We start from the raw sequence: 19,241 nt of genomic DNA on the forward strand, positions 1-19,241 counted from the left end.
AAAATATTCATGAACCATACATCTGACAAGGGGCTGATTTAAAAAATTTACAAAGAACTCATATGCACCTACAAAAAGAAAATAAATAACACAATTAAAGAGTGAGCAGAAGAACTAAATAGCCACTTCTCCAAAGAAGACATGCAAATGGCCAGAAGAAATATGAAAAAGTGTTCATCATCACTTATTGTCAGAGAAATGGGAATCACAAAATCACAATGTGAATTAAAATCACACGAAGAAATGAGAGTCAAAATCCATCTCACGCCTATCATAAAAGCCCATCTCACAACGACCAAAAAGAAACAAATGATGGTAAGAATGTGGAGAAAAAGGAATTATACTACACTGTTGGTGAGAACATAGACTGGTCCAACCCCTATTGAAACCACTATGGAGATTTCTGGATCTACCATATGATCCAGCAATTCCATTTCTAGATATCTACCTGAGGAATGCAACAACACTAATTCAAAAGGAAACTTACATTCATGTTCACTGCAGCACTCTTTATAATAGTCAAGATGTGGAAACAGACTAAATGCCCCCAAAACAGATGAATAGATTAAGAAGATGTGGTAAATGTATACAGTGGAATACTATTCAGTGATCAAAAAAGATATACTCTTGCCATTTGTGGCACCATGGATGGAGCTGGAAGGGATAATGCTAAGTGCAATAAGTCAGAAGGAAAAAGACAAATACTGGATGGTGGAATATAGAAAAACAAAGCAAGGGTAAGATAAAGCTAAACTGAAAAGCTAACCTTTAAAATTGACTGTGGAATGGGGGCAGCCAGAGGAGGAAACGGTTTCAGAAGGAAGGGGAGTGCCAAGAGCAAAGAAAGGAGGGAGCATAGGGTCTGTGATGGTAGACTATGGGTTCTGTGGTGGTGGGTGCACTATGACAACAATGTCTGAAATGGGAAATCCTATACTCCTATAATGTAAGCAATAATGTAAACCAATATTAACTCAATTAAAAATATTTTAAAAATAATTGAAAAAATAAAAGAAGAGGCTCTCGTTCAATACACCATCAATTAAGGGGCCACCATTCTAGCATCCAGAAAAAGGAGTCAAGCTCCAAGTCTGTGTTTCACTCCTGTCTCTCAAGGATAGACTTCAACTGTTGGAAATGCCTTCTGAGTGTAGGCAGCATGTTGTTTCCTTGAAATCTGTTTCTTAATCCAGAGGACTTCTTGAAGTCTTTTTTTTTTGTAGCAGTATATTAACTTTGACTATTTCTGTTGACTAGGGCTCAAAGTTAGGGATAAAGAAGCCTCAAGCAACTTGAAACAATTAGGCCCTGCACAGGCTTAGGGTTTATTAAGAGGTCAATAGATTCTGCTACTCCCAATCCTCATCTTAGCATCAACTTTATCCCTCTTTCCCCTCTCCTCCTACCCGGCTATATAAGCTAGAGACTACAAGACTAGGGTGAAAAAAGGGAAAAACACTGGAGTGATGAGTTATTATCAATAGCCTAGGGAGGGAGGGCAGTTTTTAATTTTTTTTCCTTGAGAGGAAGAGGAGGGGGTACTCAACACCCCTAAGCCAAGTGAGAGGTGTTGCGTATAAAGATTTTGAGTTCTGGTTTGATGTCTGCTTATGCTATAGGCTTGTTGATCTGTTCAATAGGAGAGCACAGAATCTGAGAGAGAGTGGATGATGGGGTAAAGGCCCTGTTGAGTAGACTCACTCTCATGTTAGGCCAATAAAGAACGTGTGGGTTTTTGGAGTCAAATGGGGAGGTAGCTGGGCTCTAGCCATCCTGACAGAAGCCTACTCAAGAGAGCTTGTCACTAGGCAAGTATATCCTGGCAGAAAGAAGATGTGAAGGGATCTCCAGGGGTGCAAACTGAAGGGGCACTGGAAGAGGACAAGCTGAAGACAGATTTTCTACCTCACAGAACCATGTTCGCCTAATGAAAGAGCCAACATTTGAATGCCTGCCAAACAGACCTTATCAATACCCGCCTTTGGCCAAGAAAGAATAACAACAGGAACTAGATAAGAACGAGCCATTTGTCTCTTTCCAACTTGTTTCCCCTTGTCACAACAAGCTAGGAGAAAGGGGCACAGAAATGGGGCTGGGAAGGAATAGTGAACTATCAGACCATTTTCTTCCTCATTCCAAATCTTTAAGGTCTGAACCACTGCAGGGGGAGAATAAAGTGAACTCTAAATTGAAAGTTTCCTATCAGAATTGGCTATTTTAACATGGAAACATGAAAAATATAAGGAATAGAAAGAGGAGACTTCAGCTAGTATAGCTGGAGGCAGTGACTGGAGATATATGTCCGGTCTAGATCCTATCTGGGTCAGATTCTCCTGCATTCTGAAACTCCCTAACTTTATGTGTTCCATAAAAGCCACTATTAAATAAAAAACAAACCCATCCTGAAACATGCCTGTGAGTTGATTGTCATCAGAACCTGTCCCATCTTTACCTTTTGTACTGCAAGAAAGTGGTTGAGGGAGAGAATGGAAGGAACTGTAATCCAGTAGATCCTTGTCAACACGATGGGAACCCTCTTCTTTGACTAGAACAATGGAACTGAGATTCTAGAATTACTATCACCAGTACAATGGGTTGCTCTAGCATCTATGATTGTTGTAGAAGTGGGAGCCTTGTTTTAGCTTCTAGTTTTAGTCCCTACTGCCTACACCAACTTTACCCCCATTTACACCCTCCTGTCACAACCAGTGTACTGAGATGGGATGGATTCCTTAGATTTTTTCCCTAAAAGAATTGATACCTCTGGGTACACAAAGAAAGAGCCTGGGGTGGGAGGCATACTGTCCTCTTAACTTCCTTATTATTAGTGGCTTAGGTAAATAAACATTGCCCTCTGGTATGTTTTTTACTCTCTGAATTGTGGTTAAGGGATAGTCTATATATCATACACGTTTCATATTCCATTAGGAATAGATATCACACTCTTCCCACTTTTGGACATTGAGAGGTTTTTTTTTTTATTAGAAATGTTACTGTTTTTTTTTTTTGTGTGTGTGTGTGCATGGGTATACTTATTTTTTATTTTGTGTGTTTTTATTTCTTTAATTTTTGTGGATTATTTTTTAACAGAATAATTTCTTTGGTATGAATATTTAAACACTTTAAAGAATCTAGAAGTATATCTTCAATAGTATCCTAAAAACTTGGTATTTGATTTAAATGTCACCTTCAGATGTCAATTCATGTTAATATCCCCTTCAGACTTTCCATATCTCTGTCTGATTAATCTTTTGAATACACTATTTTGCCTATCATTCTTGTGTTAAAACTTTTAATGGTTCCCATTGTCTTTTAGCTTCTAAGAGTTAAAGTTTACTAACTTCATGCTTTTCTTTCCATTCAGATCCACAAGTACTTTTAATCCTTGTCACCTGCTATTTCCTTATGTGAAATCCTTACTCTACTCTGTTATCTTCACAGTACATTTTTCTCACACAAGTCCATATCCATGAATGTTCTTTCTATATTTACCTTCAGTCAAAGGAAAGTCTATCCATATAATAAGAACATATTATTTTTATAAAATTTCATTTGCCCAGTCCTACCTTGTACAAATTTATTTTTCTCAGCTCTGAAGTTTAAAATACTTGTTTTTTGTGTTAACTTTCTGGTCATCACTTACTTTTTTCTACCTTATAAGTATGAAAGATTGCCCAGCAAGTGAAGAAGATTGAACAAATAAAACAAAAACCAAACCACACAAAAAAGACCTCTTCCTCTTCCCCCTCCAAAAATCCACACTGACATCAATGGGACTAATAATAGAAGCTAGAAAATCTGTTATTTTAAAATGGAAACTGTCTTGCAAGAACAGATAGAGAATTGAGTAACTTGGTGTAGATTCTTAATTTTGGGGAAAATAATTTGAGGGAATCCTTTAATTGCTCTAGAACTCCAGCAACAGCATGAGATAATAAGACATAGGATGAGTGTTATGGTTGAAGATCTTGTTCTTTAAATATCTAAATGTATTATCTGTTGAATTATTTTAGAAATACCTGTAAGGGGCAGAACATTATGCTGCTGTCTCAAAATTTGCATGTCCAGGAGATAAGGCCCACACTTGTGAGCACTGGGAGAATTCTAACATTAACCTAAGACTTTGCATGCAGGATAAAGAGATGTCTGCCTTAATTCTTTCCTCAAATGCTCAAGCCTAAATGGGACCTCTCTGGCACTGCCTTTTCATACAGTATCAGCTCAGCTTGAAACAATAAAAGTAGCATATCTGATCACAAGCAGTTGATCCCCAGACATGTTTATTGATGGCACTATCAAGGAAAACAGCATACTGACATACAATACAAAGAAACTTGGCAGACTTTATAGTGGCAATTCAGTTTTGGCATTTATATTGGTAAAACAGATTACAAGGCTTAGTGCAGCTCAAACCTTATTTAAGCTTGCAAAATGTCTGATTTGATCAGTTGGCATTTTACTGAGAGCAACACCTCTATCTCTAGGAATTCCTCTTCTGTGGCTTATACTGGTGTAGTGCCTGTGCTTCGCTTTGAGTGTTATATAATCCAATCTTTTTTTTCCCCCTGATTGACCCCATTCAAAATATTCTACAAAGTCACCACGCGCCTGTCAGTGCCAATTAAAAAAAATTAACTCAACAGTGACACTTAGTGGTTAGAAATATTCATTACAATGTTCTTTTGAAGGAATCTCCATTAACATGTCCCATGATAATAAAGTAAATAATACCAAAAGTTAGTCTTCTTGGCAAAGTAATATATATGGAGTGTTGTTGAATTTTCAGTAGCTGTCATTCCACACCAATCCATTTCGTTAAAAATGACATAGGTGGCTCACACATATTGTTTGTCTACATAAATTAAAAAAAATTAGTCATACTGAAATAAATGGGGCATTTTAACTTTTGATTTCAATTTACCAGAAGAATATATAACAATGCAGTGAAGATATTATTAATTAAGAGCACTGTTCAAAGTGCTTGCTTTCTTCTAAGCAGATATCTATTGACCTGAAATATGAACAAGTATCTTAAGCTAGACAAGTAATTTACACTTATACCTGTGAGACTGGAAAAAAAAAAAAGCAGACAAAAGTTTACTGTGTCCTTAATTAACCCCTTTGTTTTGGTACTATGGCACATAAGACGTTAAATTATAGTGAGGTTTTCAAATGTTTATTCCAAGATCAAGAGTTTATTCCTTTAAGGTCTAGGTTAAGTTTTCTCTCAATTTTATTGCATTTATGAATTTATTTTTGACCTTTAAGGAAGGTTTTGGAACAATAATTAGTGTTTTATTTTCCTGAAAAATGAAAGCATGCTATCTTGCCTGAGGTTAATGTGTTTTTAAGTCTCTTGAGGTGCTGTGATTGGAAAGCAATTTAGAATATTGTCTTCTGCCAGCTTCACATACAACAGAGAAATGAGTGGAAAATATCTGATTAGTGGGTGTGACAAAATATGGCAAGACAGTTGTGGAAATAAATGTAAACCATGTTGTTTGACTTACATATTGGATTTTTAAGTACCAAAACAAATACAACAAAAAATTTTTTTGACAGAATGCTTTAGGGAGTGGGAGGGGAGAGGTGATGCAGCAGTCATGCTAATGTAGAAAAAAGTCTTTTTAAAGTAAATCTGTTATGTAAAAGTTGACTTTACCAAACAGAAAGAATGTGATTACAAGGTTTATAGAAGCATTTGCTGAAACCTCAAAGTATATCATGTGTCATCCAAAATATTTGTTTTATTTACATAATTTCTGAGTTGAGTAAATTGAGAAAGCAATTTTCTTAATTCTCCATTCTCTGGTTATTTTGAACTCTACCCCTTTCTCCTCCTACCCCCTCTCTTTCTGCTCAGAAAGAGAAGTTGCCCCTCTTATCTACTCAGGGTATTATGGATAAAGTCTTAACCCTGAGCATACTGCATTTATTTGCCTGCAATTGTTGGTCACAGTTGGCAACTCCTTGAACCTTGGGATTGTGTATCTTAACCACTATCTCTAGTATATAGTACAGTGCCTGGCATATAATGAGTACTCATTTAATGTTTTGTTTGTAGATGCCAGCATTTTGGAATACAACTAAAGCAAAGAAGCAAAATGAAATTCCTTCCTGATTGCTAAGGGGCAGAGGATCCCCTTACCTGTGGTGCTCTCTTTTGAGCTTGTCCAAGAGGGATGATGAGTCTCTAGGGTGTTTTGTTTCTGTTAATAGTTTCAAAGGTTTGGGATATGTCATCCTATGTAAAAGAGGCCATTGTATTCGAGTGTGTGCAACTGGAGTTTAGTTTTAGATGGTATAAAGATTTTTTGAGTAGTTCTCTCTATAGCTAGACTATCAAGGAGACTGTCTTCACTCATAGGAATGTATAAATTGAAGTACCATCATAGAATGTTGTTTTACTGAATGGGAGCTTAGGCCTAGTTATGTTACTAATTCTGTTTTTAACCTTGACTTTATCATTTAATCTCTTTGATCCTCAATTTCTTCATTTACAAAATGAGTTAGATTGGATGAATGCCAGACTCCTGGCCTTGTGTACTAACCTTGCATAGTTCATCAGGACACAAAAAAAAGATGTTGAGTTTGATTTTAATTACCTAGAAGGTCAACATGGGGCTGTTCACCAGACAGAGCATAATTGCCTGAGCACTCATTCATTCTTTGATTTTTATGTAGATGTTCAATACATGTATTTTGTTAAATAATGAGATATTCACTATACAGATTCCTATTAAATGCAATCCCTATTAAAATTTCAAAGACATTCTTCACAGAAATAAAATGATGGCCGGAACTTCCAGCTCTATGTTGAATCAAGTGTGATCAAAAGTGAACATATTTTGGCCATCCTACCAAAAGCAATTTATAGATTCAATGCTAGTCCAATAAAAATTTCAATGACATTCTTCAAAGAAATAGAACAATTATTGATAAAATTCCTATGGAATCACCAAAAACCCCAAATAGCCAAAGCTCTCCTGAAAAAAAAAAAGAAGGGAATGGAAGCATCACATTCCCAGATTTCAAACTATACTACAAAGCCATAAAAATCAAAACCGCATGGTATTAGAACAAGAACAGACACACAGACCAATGGAAATGAATAGAAAATCCAGAAATAAACCCACAGATTTATGGTCAACTAATCTTTGACAAAGGAGCAAAGAATATGCACTGGAGCAAAGAAAGTTTGTTCAATAAATGGTGCTGGGAAAACTGGGTCACTACATGCAAAAGAATGAAGCTTGACTATTACCTCACACCATGCACAAAAACCAACTCAAAATGAATTTAAGAACTAGACATAAGACCTGAAACCATAAAATATATAGAAGGAAATATAGGTGAAACACTACATGACGTTGCACCTCAAAGACATCTTTACAGACACATCACCCAAAGCAGTGATAGTGAAGACAAAGATAAACAGCTGGGACTACATCAAATTAAAGAGCTTCTGCACAGCAAAAGAGACAATAACTAAAACAAAGAGAAACCCCACCGACCGGGAGAAAATTTTTGCACACAACACTAACGATAAAGGACTGATCACAAAAATCTACAAAGAGCTGATTAGACTCAAAAAAAAAAAAAAAAACCAAAGAAAATAATCCAGTCAAAAAATGAGCAGAAGAGGGGCGCTGCGGCGGGCGCGGCGGGGGCCAGTGGCGGGGGAGCCATCAACCGGGCTCCCTGCCTCCCAGCAACCCGCAGCTCATTGCGCTCATCGTGGAGCAGCTCAAGAGCCGGGCGCTGTTCGACGGCTTCCGCCGGGACTGCCTGGCCGACGTGGACACCAAGCAAGCGTACCAAAACCTGAGGCAGAAAGTGTATAATTTTGTGTCGACACATCTGGACAAACAAGAGTGGAATCCTACAATGAACAAAAACCAATTGCGTAATGGTCTGAGGCAGAGTGTGGTTCAGTCAGGAATGTTGGAGGCTGGAGTGGACAGAATTATTTCTCAGGTGGTGGATCCTAAACTAAACCACATCTTCAGGCCACAGATAGAACGAGCAATTCATGAGTTCCTGGCAGCCCAGAAAAAAGAAGCTGTGCCAGCACCACCCCCAGAGCCGGAAAGCCAGGACCCTCCAGCTCCATCCCAGGATGCTTCCTAAGGCTATGCCTGGCACCTTTTGGAAGCGCCACTGAATTTGTGGTGAAGAACAGATACAGTTCATAAGAGTACAATTTCAGAATGAAGACAGGGCAAGGTCATCACTGACTTCAAGATTCAGCCTTGTGAACATTTTAAACTTCTATTCCCGCGTCATTTTTTGGTAGGATTGTTTCCTAAAGAAAACCACTCCTTTCTCTGGGCTCTCCTGTCAGAATTTCGTGCACTCTGTAACATCTTTGGTCCTGGTCGTCCAGTTTCCCTAGTAACTATGTGCTGTGAAAGATTGGGAAATTTGAGTATGTAGTGTGTATGATGCTAAATTGTGGATTAGTGAGACTTACAGTGTATCAGCTTATCAGCATTTGAAGAGATTGGTACTTGATGTCCACTTAAGGAAAATTTGCCTCCAAAGTTTGAGATGGAAAGTCTCCGGAATAAATGTTTAGAAAAGAATCATGAACTTTTTTTGGTACGTAAAAGACTTGTGTACCAAGTGAAATGTCTGTGCTGATTATCAAAGCAACAATAAAGTCATAGAATGTTTCCTTGAAAAAAAAAAAAGATTCAGCCTTGACTGGGGGGCAGTATCCAGATTGAACAGGGAACAGGTTTGGTGTTAGGAAAGGTGAACCTGTATGCCCCTTCACAGGCTGCTGTCTGGCTCCCTGTCCCAAGGGGATGACACCCTTGGGAGTGAACACTACAGAGACCCAAAGAAACACTACAGCAATTTGGTGTTGTCCTGAAACAGACCTTTATACTTGAACTTGGAAGCTGCGGATTTTAGGATTTGTGCTTAGGAATAGGAAAAGCTACAATGAAGAAACATAGGCAGTCCCAAAGAGGCCATTTCAAAGACTAAGGACAGGAAAGGTTAGCTGGGAATAGGGGTGATGGCGCTCATTTGATACTGTTTCTCAGAGTCGCAGACCCAGTTGTATAAGCTACTGGCATCAAAGAGCCTTCAAGTCGTCATGAGCCTCATCATGAACCGTGTAGCTTCAGTTGCCTTTCCCTGTAAGAGGCAACAAAACACAGGACCCTAGAATTGTGAGGAAGCACAGACATTGGGGATAAGGAAAATATTTGCAGGCTTTCTGTCCAGGCTTCTTCCTATCCTGCAAGGGCTAGTGAGTCTTGGGGTGTTTATTTTATTCTCATGTTTGTGTTTTTTTAAGAAAAGGGAAAATGGCTTAAGTTTTGTAATAAAATCATTTGATACCGTTAAAAAAAAATGGGCAGAAGAGCTAAAAAGAAACTTCTTCAAAGAGGAAATGCAAATGGCCAACAGGCAAATGAAAAAATTTTCAACATCACTTGTAATCAGGGAAATGCAAATCAAAACTACAATGTGTACCATCTTACACCAGTGAGAATGGCACATAATAAAAAAACTAGCAACAACAAATGTTGGCGAGGATGTGGAGAAAAAGGAACACTCCTGCACTGCTGGTGGGAGTGCAAACTGGTCCAACCACTATGGAAAGCTGTGTGGAGAGTCCTCAGTCTGCTAAAGATGGAGCTTCCATATGATCCAGCAACTCCACTCCTAGGTATTTACCCAAAGGACACAGAAACATTAATTCCAAAGGACACCAGCACCCCTATGTTTATAGCAGCGCTGTTTACAATAGCTAAGCTATGGAAACAACCCAAATGCCCAAAAATAGATGACCTGATCAAGAAGATGTAGTATATATACACAATGGAATATTACTCAGCAATCAAAAAGATAAACTAATGCAATTTGCAGCAACATGGATGGAGCTGGAAGGGTTCATGCTCAGCAAAATAAGCCAGAAAGAAAAAGAAAACTACTGGATGGTCTCACTCATAGCAGAAATTTAGAGAATCTAAATAAGGGACCAGGAAAAAGACTAATTACAATACAGTAAAAATCAAAATCAACAAGCAACTATAGACCAGAGACACATTACAGTGGGGGGCAGGGGGAGGAGAAGAGGGAATAGGGTCAAAAAAAGAGGGTGGGAATTGTATGGGGAATATAACCAAAATGAAAATGCATACATCATGCAAAAATGAAAAATGATGTAAGAATTATATAAAATAAAATAATTCATAAAAAATATACTAACCAAAAAATATGACAAGATCATGGCCTATTTGTCACCATATAGTGACTTATAACTAATTGAAATAACAATTTAGCAATGAAAGATTTGAAGAAAAAAATCTAAACTTCATTACATAGGTTTTTTAATGTGTAGTAACTGACCCTTTCAGCAATGAGGTTAATGTTGTAAGCATAGTTCATGAGATATTAAATAAATCTATAAGAACATTAACAATCTTAAAAAAAAAGTGGACATTTTTGTCACTCAATCTTAGGATGAAAGTCACCAGTAAGTGTAGTTCTAGCTTACTGTAAGGTTTTTATAGTTGCCTTTTACCAAATTGAGGGACTTCCCTATATTCCTATTTTTCTGAGATTTAAAAAAAATTATGAACAGGTGTTGAATTTGTTGATTGATATGATCATGTGATTTTTCTTCTTTAGCTTATAATATGGTGAATTACATTGATTGGTTTTCAAATATTGAACCAGCCTTGCATTGCTGGAAAAACGCAAGTTGGTTACAGTGTAGAATTTTTTAAATATGTTGCTGAATTCTATTTGTTAATATTTTGGTCAGGATTTTTACATCTAATTCATAAAGGAATTATGATGGTATCTTTTGGTATCGGTGTAATACTAGCTCATAAGATGAATTGGGACATGTTGAACTCTTCTGTTTTCTAGAATAATTCTCTAAAATTGGTGTTAATTCTTCCTCAAATTTGGTAGTAATTTTGAGTTAAATCATCTGGATCTGGGCCTCTCTGGTGGTGCAGGGCTTGAAGTGTCAGTGCTATCAGCTATCTATCACCAGCTACTGCAGCATGAGTTCCATCCCCAGTCAGGGAGCTGAACCACATGGTGCAGTAGACCTCTCCTGCCATGCCAGCAATTCCACTCCTAGGGATCTACCCAAAGGACACATAAACATTGATTCGAAAGAATACCTGTACCCCTATGTTTATTGCAGCACTAATTATAATAGGCAAAACCTGGAAACAACACAAATGTCCAAAAATAGATGACTGGATCAAGAAGATTTGGTATATAAACAATAGAATACTATTCAGAAATCAAAAAGATTAACTAATGCTATTCGCAGCAACATGGATGGAGCTAGAAGGAATTATGCTCAGTGAAATAAGTCAGAAGGAACAAGAAAAATATCAGATATGGTTTCACTTATAGGAGGAATATAGGGGAACCAATTCAGACATTGGAGGAAAAAAATATTAACAATACAAAACACAACAAAACAAAACGAAACAAAAACAGACAGACAATTATAAACCAGAGACATCCTGCAGGGGAGGAGGAGGGAGAGGGTTCAGGGGGAGTGAGGGATAAGCACAAGATACTATGGTGATGGTGCATGGGTGAACTGGTGAACGAAATTCTATGGGGACTACACCTGGTGGGGGGATGCAAACATTGTTTAAAAATCAACAATGATGATGGGCCTCCCAGGTGGCGCAGTGGTTGAGCCGCTGGGTTGCGAAGCTACCCACAGCCTCTGCAGCACTGGTTCGATCCCCGGCTGCCAGGCGAGGGTCCCAAAAGGCGCGCAGACCTCTCCTGCCGCCGGCTGCTCCCCTCAGCAGTGTACTTCATCACTCTGCCTGTTCTCCTCTCTGCTCTGGCTCTGGTGAATTCTCACCCTCCTGCGCCTCTGACTACCCAGTGCATGTATAAATAAATAAATAAATAAATAATCTTTAAAAAAATTTTTTAAAAAATCAACAATGATGTAAAATATATATAAATAAAAATAAAAAATAAATAAAAACAAAACAAATAGTTTTCCCCTTAAACAAAGTTGTCATGACTTCTTTGTCTTCAGTTTTGAGAATTTTAATTATGATATGTTTTGTTATAGATTTCTTTGTTTGGGGTTCACTCAACTTTGTGAGTCTGTAGGTTTATGTCTCTTACTAAATTTGGAAAGTGTCCAGCCATTATTACTTCAAATACCTTTTTGATTCTTGCCCTCCTTCTCCTATTCTTCTAGGAGTCGAATGACACAATTGTTAGATCTTTTATTGTAAACTTAAGGTTCCCTGAAGTACACTTTTTCGCCAGTCTATTTTCTCTGTATTGTTCAGGTTTATTAATTTCTATTGTTTTCTGTTCTAATTCACTGTTTCTCCCCTTGTCTCTTCCATTCTTTTGGTTAACCCATCCACTGAGCTTTTTATTTCAGTTACTGTATATTTCAGTTCTAAAATTTCCACTTGGTTCTTCTTTATATTTTCTATTTCCTTGCTGAGGCTTTCTATTTTGAATGTTTCAAGTGTGTTTGTAATTGCTCATTGAAGTATTTTTATAATGGCTGTTTTAAAATTTTGTCAGATAATTCTACTACTTCTGTCATATTTTGTTGGCCTCTACCAATTGTTTTTTCCATTCAGTTTGAGAATATCCTGGTTGAATGTGTCAGGTGGTGATTTTTTATTGGAACCTGGACATTCGCATATTAAATTATAAAACTTTGAATCTTATTTAAACTCTCCCTTTTTGGTTGCTTTTCTCTTACACCACTCTGTGAATGGAAGGAGTGGAGGAGGTGCCACCATGTCATTAATCACATGAAATATAAGTCCAGGTTTTAACACTTGAGTGGAGGGATTCCTCAATACTGCTGGAGTAGGGAGGGAATTCTGGCATAGCACATGATCTCCACTGACAATGTGGAAGTGATGGTTTCATTACCGCTAGGTAATGGTTAATGTCCTGTTGTGCACTTCTTTGACACATCCCCTTTAGGGTAGGAGAGGAAGTCCTGAGTGGTCTCCTCTGACACTGCAGGAAGGGGGAGGTCATGTTATTGGCTAGTGGGAATAAAAATCCTAGCTTACTTCTTGGTCAGTTTTGACAGTATTGGTGAGGGTATTAAAGCACATTACTGATTTGTGAGAGCAGAAGTTTAGGATCAATACTTGGCTAGGTAGTGTGAGCAGTAATGGAGCAGTAATGTTTCTTGTGGTTTAGCTGGAACAGAACTAAAAGTCTTCTGTCCCTCTAAGCTGTCTTTCTGTCTTTCTGTTCTTTCTCAGATTTTGTTTAGAAGAGACCAAGCTTTTGTTTGAGTTATTTTGTCTGTGCCTGTTTGAATGTCCAGGCTCCTGACTGTCAGCTTCATGACTGGGATGTGTGAGACAAAAAACACCCCAAGGAACTCAGCGCTATGTTGTTTCTTGGGTTTTGATGTCCCTAGCGAGTCTGCTTTTTTTTTTTTTCTCTCTCTACCCTTCAGAGTATATAATACCCAAGGTTTTTAGCTGTGCTTAGTATGAAGAGGAGGGCAAAGGTACTCTACTCCAACTTCCTGCAATAATGGATCATTTTACTATCTTAAAATAGAGAACAGAACTTTTATTTGCTACTGAGGTCAGAAGTTGTTGTGAACAAGAATGGGTTAATTGTAGGGAAATTTAGAGAAAGGAGAGGAAAGGGAAACAGATTATCCCACTCCTTAAAAAAAAACCAAAACTCTGTGAATACTGATTGAATGCTCATTAGTTCATTTGTTCATCATTCAGCAAATCTTTTTAAATCAACATTGTATGCCTGGCAGTGTGATTGGTGCTAATAATAATAATAAGGATAAGTAAGATTATTTATTTGCCTACTAGGGACTGAAAATTTCATCTTTTGGGACCTGGCACCCAAATAAGCAAATAATAATTTTATGGTGAGTGACCTGAGTGCTGAGGGTGAGTAGCAGTTCTTTAGGTGAGCTGAAAAAACATAATGTAGGCAGAAGAAATGGCTTGTTTAAAGCACAAAAGCACACAATGTTGTAGATTTAGGAGAATGGCAAGCATTGATGTAAAAAGAATAAGGGGTATGAGTGAATGTGAGAAATAAAGCTGATAAAATTGAAAATGTAGGTTGGGTTACATTGGGGAGAACTTTAGTATGTATTTCATGCCAAGGATGTTTTACATTTTATGCAAGCAATGGAGAGTGATCTTTAACCTATTTGAGTGGACATTTCAAAGTAATGACTTATGTTTATATCTAAATTCTTATGTATCTTTAATATCCTTTCATATATGCAGATGTGAGACTTGCCATCCTGCCCTAATCTCTCTCTTTTTCTTTACCTTTCCCTGTATGATCTTGTGTGACCAGAAATGAGGGAGAGAAATATTCTCTTAAACATCTAGAGTTACTAGATAGAAATGTGTAAATGTAACAGATGCACAAATGCAGCTCAGGATGAAGCTATTGTTCAAATCTGTTCTCACAGACAGTTCCATTTTCACTAGTTGTGAGTGTGAGTGTCTATGTTTAAATGCAGTAGCCCCCAGTTAATAGTCACCTCACAGTCCCTTCACTGCCTCACTTGTCACTTCAGCCCACTTATTTAGTCAAATTATAAACTGATGGGACTATTTTCATTTTAGAAATTGAAAAGTCCATATATTCCCCCAATGGGAATGTATGATTTTAGCTCATTACATTTAAATAGATGAAATACTCTTTATCATGCTGAGTGTTACATTAATTTTTTCATTGTTTTCTCCTTAATCATCCACATTTGTAGTCATTATCTCTCCTTGTCTTCAGGTATATACTATTAGTATCTACACATATTTGCCCTCATCTATAATAGCATACATTCAATCCTTATGGTATCCTTAATGTATTGGTATATTTTTAAAAATCTCATATACAATAACACTTTATTTTTATGCTGTCTAAATCTTTTATTTAAAGACATCTGGTATGTTTGGCTCAGCGGACAAAATATGACAGTGCTGAAAAGTAGTATTAGCAATTCTTATGACTTCTTACATATTTTAAGATGTTTATGGCAGAAATTACATACTGTGGTGGATAGAGTAGCAGACTACAAAAAATTTATCACTGATAGGCAATTATTTATTTGTGACCTTAGGAATAACAATAGCCTTTTCTGCGAATTTGATTTTTTAAATACAAGTTTATAGTTAGGAAAGAGAAAAAGTTTGCCACAAATATTTTCATAATAGGAATAATGAGATTTTTGAGCAGCCCTTTTTGCTGTTATTTATTTTTCTTAATTATACTGTGATATATTGCTGCTGCTAATGTTCCTGCAGTAACTCACTTGAATTCAGTTTCTTGTAATGATTGAGTACATCTCTTCATGTGGCTAGTGGTAAATTTTTAGTTTGAACTTCTCTATGAATTATGAATGAAAATATAATAATGAAATGTACTTTCACTTGTTATAGAAATTGCTTAGATATTAAAATATTTTAGGTGTTAAACTGAATTAGTTTCTGAATCAAAGTGACCTGAACAAAGAAATTGTTAAAAAATTGAATTAGTATTAAACTAAATTTTAAAAATTGTTATAAAATTTTAAGTATTTTATGGATTAGAATTTTAATTTAGAGATACTAATTAACCAAAGACTATGTAGTGGGATCATGACAAATGATATTCTCGTGTTAGCCATGCAGAAGAACCAGTTCATAGTCTGGCATTTCAGCTTGTGTGTACTGTCCTCTGCTGGATGGAAAATGTCTTCTTAGTTCAAATGAGCCCCACCTTGCTGCATTACTTGGGACTAATTTCACGTAAACATTGCAAACCTTTGAATTACATTTGCTGAGAACAGAGTGAAGACTCTCTTACGCATTAGTCAGAGTCCCTCAGATATGAGTGGCTCTGGGAAGCTCTTTGACTTGTGGAAAAATTAATTTCATCACAAAATTTTCACAACTCTCTCAGAAATTGAAGAACTTAATTTACTGTGGTATGTCTATATTTTTGTACCTTTTGTTGAAGCCAAGGATTCAGACAAAGTAGGGACCTTGATAGGCCATGATCCCTGGAACTTCTGTGGTAATGACATTGTGATTTTTTTTTTAATGACACTGATTTTTGTGCATTTCTTTTTGAGGTTGAAATTATTTAAAAATGGTGTATGCTTAGTAGAGGTGTATGACAAGAGGGAAACTAGATTTTGATCTGATTCACAATACACATGCCAGATATATTTTGCTTTCCTGAAAAAGTTGTACTATCTTTACTCCTTCTCTAAATCTGTTGCCTTTCTAAGCATCATACAAAAGGCAAATATCCTGAAGAAAAGAGTGATAAATCTTACTACAAAAATTTTAAAGCTTCTGTCCGCCAAATTCCATTATAAACAAGAATGAAAAGCAAGCGACAACTGGGAACAATGGGTGCAACACATATGGTGAACAAAGGGTGAAAATCCTTCTTATAAAGAGCTCTTAAATATAAAAGAGCACATAGTACATGCCAGGCTATAATTTCACCTGGAGTGCCAGGTACTGTTATTGTTTTTATGTTTTATAAATGGGAAGATTAAGGCTTAGAGAGGCCCATTACAGTGTGTAGATGGATTAAGGTTTCAAACCCATGTGGTCTAACCCTGAGGTCTGTGCTCTTAACTACACCATTCTCCCTGCCAATAAATGGCCAGAATCATAAACAGGCTATTTACAAAGAAATACTTCCTATAGCCAGTAACAATGTCTAGTAAGTATATGAAGTTTACTTACTTTAAAAAAAACCCAAATAATTGCACATGAAAATAATGAGAAAATATTTTTATGTACTAAATGGAAATTTAAAATATTTGAAAAATTACCCCATTCACTTTTGGCAAGATATGGAAAAGCCAGTTAATCTTTAAATTCTCTCGTTGGGAAAATATTCGACAAAATCCCTTAAAATTCTATATGGTTTTAATGTTGCAATTCAATTTTTCAGTCTTTATCCTGAGAAAATAATTGTGTATACATGAGATTTAATTTACAAGGATGTCACTCAGTATTGTTTGTAATTGAAAGCTGGAGTGAGCCATAATGTCCACCAATAGGGGATTGGTAGAAAACAGCTATGTACATCTGTAAAATGGTATATCAGTATTTATTTAAAATACATTTTAAAGGACTATTTAATGAGATTTTAATACATAGACTGTGTACTAAGAAAAAATTCATTACTATAAGTTTATTTTCCTTACTTCAGTGTAGGAACCATCCAGAGTAGCATTGCTAATAGAAATGGGGAAACTAGCAACCTATTGGCATCTCTGCTCATCTTTACAAAATCTAGTTACACATTTTACTGCCCACCCTATCCAGGCCCTAAGGTGAAAAAAAAGAAATAAATGCAATAGGAAAAAATTCAAGGTGGTTTGTAGAAATATAAGAGGGATAATAGAAATTATCCACATGCAAAAAGTATTAATAGTTTATCATATTTGCTCAGATATTTTTATAAAAATAAAATACCACAGGAAAAAAAAAAGAAAAAATTCAAGTCACTGAATCACTAGGTTTCTATTAATAGCATGTAAATATTGGCATTGACAAAAGGCTGGGAAAGTTTACCCTAAAATGTTAACAGTGATTATCTTTGATTAGTGGGACTGTCAGTCAGTTTCCCACAGTAGACATTTTAATAATTTTTAAGAATAATAAGGTTGCTGTGAAATTTCACTGAAATTAACTTCTTGTTGCACATAAGACTTCTTAAAAGCACAGTCATAGATTTGTAAAAGGGAAATTTTGATCTCTTTATCTTTCTTTAATTATAGTGAATAGTACATACATATCATTATTTTGGTCTGAAAGTGGGTAGTATCAGTAAAGTCATTGCAAGGTGAACTTAAATGCTATTATTTTATTTATAATTTCCACATGAATTTTCTTTGCTAGCCAAATTTTTGTTTTTTTCCTTTTCTCTAGTCTTTGCATATTCATATTTACCTTCATACTTATTTTTTCTAATGTGTTTTCTACTTAAAAAAGTCTCTTGTTTTATATTCAATATTTTGCAACATAATCTCTCCGTATTCATTCTTTGGACCACACAGTGAAATATTTACAAATTTGACATAGAACTTATGAGAACTGGAAGATTCTTACTTGCTTATTTTCTGTTATATTATTTAACAGGATTAAGACATTACAACCTAGGTTTCAATAATTGGTGGTATAATTTCAGCATTTGTTCATAGATGTCTGTAAGTGCTTTTCTTTCTGTTCATGTGGGACTTTTTAATTAGATCCTGTTCCTGGACGGTTGCACTCTCCCCTGCCATACCTGCCCCCACTGAATGCTCATTCATTCTCTCTCTCCCGCCCACCACCCCTCTTTCAGTAAGTCCATTTAGATTTGGAGACATGGCACAGTACTAAATGATTCAAGCACAGAAAGAAAAATAAGGGAAAGCTCTCTGTCATTTATTCTCCACTTCCTCCTGATCAAAGTTCCAAGAGGTATCTCTTGTATTCATGGTTTTTCATCCTATTCATACATATAAAGTAGACTAAAGCGGATAGGGATTAGACGCTTTCAGTTGATGTCTTTAAATCCAGAGGAAATATTTGAAGGTCGTTCCAACGGATTTGGTGGTTTGATTTGCTGCAGTTCTATCATTTGAACACTGAGTGGCACTAAAGCCTTGATCACAGACAGAATACTATCGCTTCAAATACTAAGATTTAGGGGTCTGTAGATGGGCATGGCTTTGGAAAAGTGAAAAAAATTAGAAAAGTTAGTTCGACAATCAATTACCTTTAGGAACAGGAAGTTTAACCCAATTATATAGATGATATTTGTAAATTTTTTGAAAACAAGAAGTAAACTGCTGTTAAAATGACCAACGACGATTAACCTCACTGCACCCTAGACTTGAATATTTTCCCTTTTCTTTGTAGAGAACACAGGCATTGTCTATACTTACAAGAAGGTTTGCAAACAAAGTGCACCCATATAAATGTTGTTGAACTCCTGTGTATCCACAGTAGACAATATGGAGTAAATATTTATGCAGTAAATATTCTGAAGTCCAGCATTTTATTTTATTTTATTTTTATTTTTTTTTATAAATAATAACTTTTATTTTTATATTCCCCATACAATTGCAGCCCCCCCCATTCTGACCCCAATCCCTCCCCTCCCGCCCCCGTCCCCCTAAAAGTGTCTCTGGTTCATAGTTTTTTGTTGATTTTGATTTTCACTTTCTTATAGTTATTCATTTTCCTGGTCCCTTATTT

At 36.3% G+C, this 19,241-nt stretch overlaps 1 pseudogene across 1 annotated transcript; it reads left to right on the plus strand.

Annotated features, from left to right (window-relative positions):
• The first annotated feature begins 243 nt into the window (after positions 1 to 243).
• On the plus strand, positions 244 to 8,130 carry LOC311185981 (biorientation of chromosomes in cell division protein 1-like; annotated as a pseudogene). The gene is made up of 2 exons: positions 244 to 315; positions 7,613 to 8,130. The product of its transcript is annotated as a biorientation of chromosomes in cell division protein 1-like (transcript).
• Positions 8,131 to 19,241: the final 11,111 nt, after the last annotated feature.

Source organism: Talpa europaea (assembly GCF_964194135.1).
Source record: "Talpa europaea genome assembly, chromosome: 1".
Taxonomy (NCBI): Eukaryota; Metazoa; Chordata; class Mammalia; order Eulipotyphla; family Talpidae; genus Talpa; species Talpa europaea.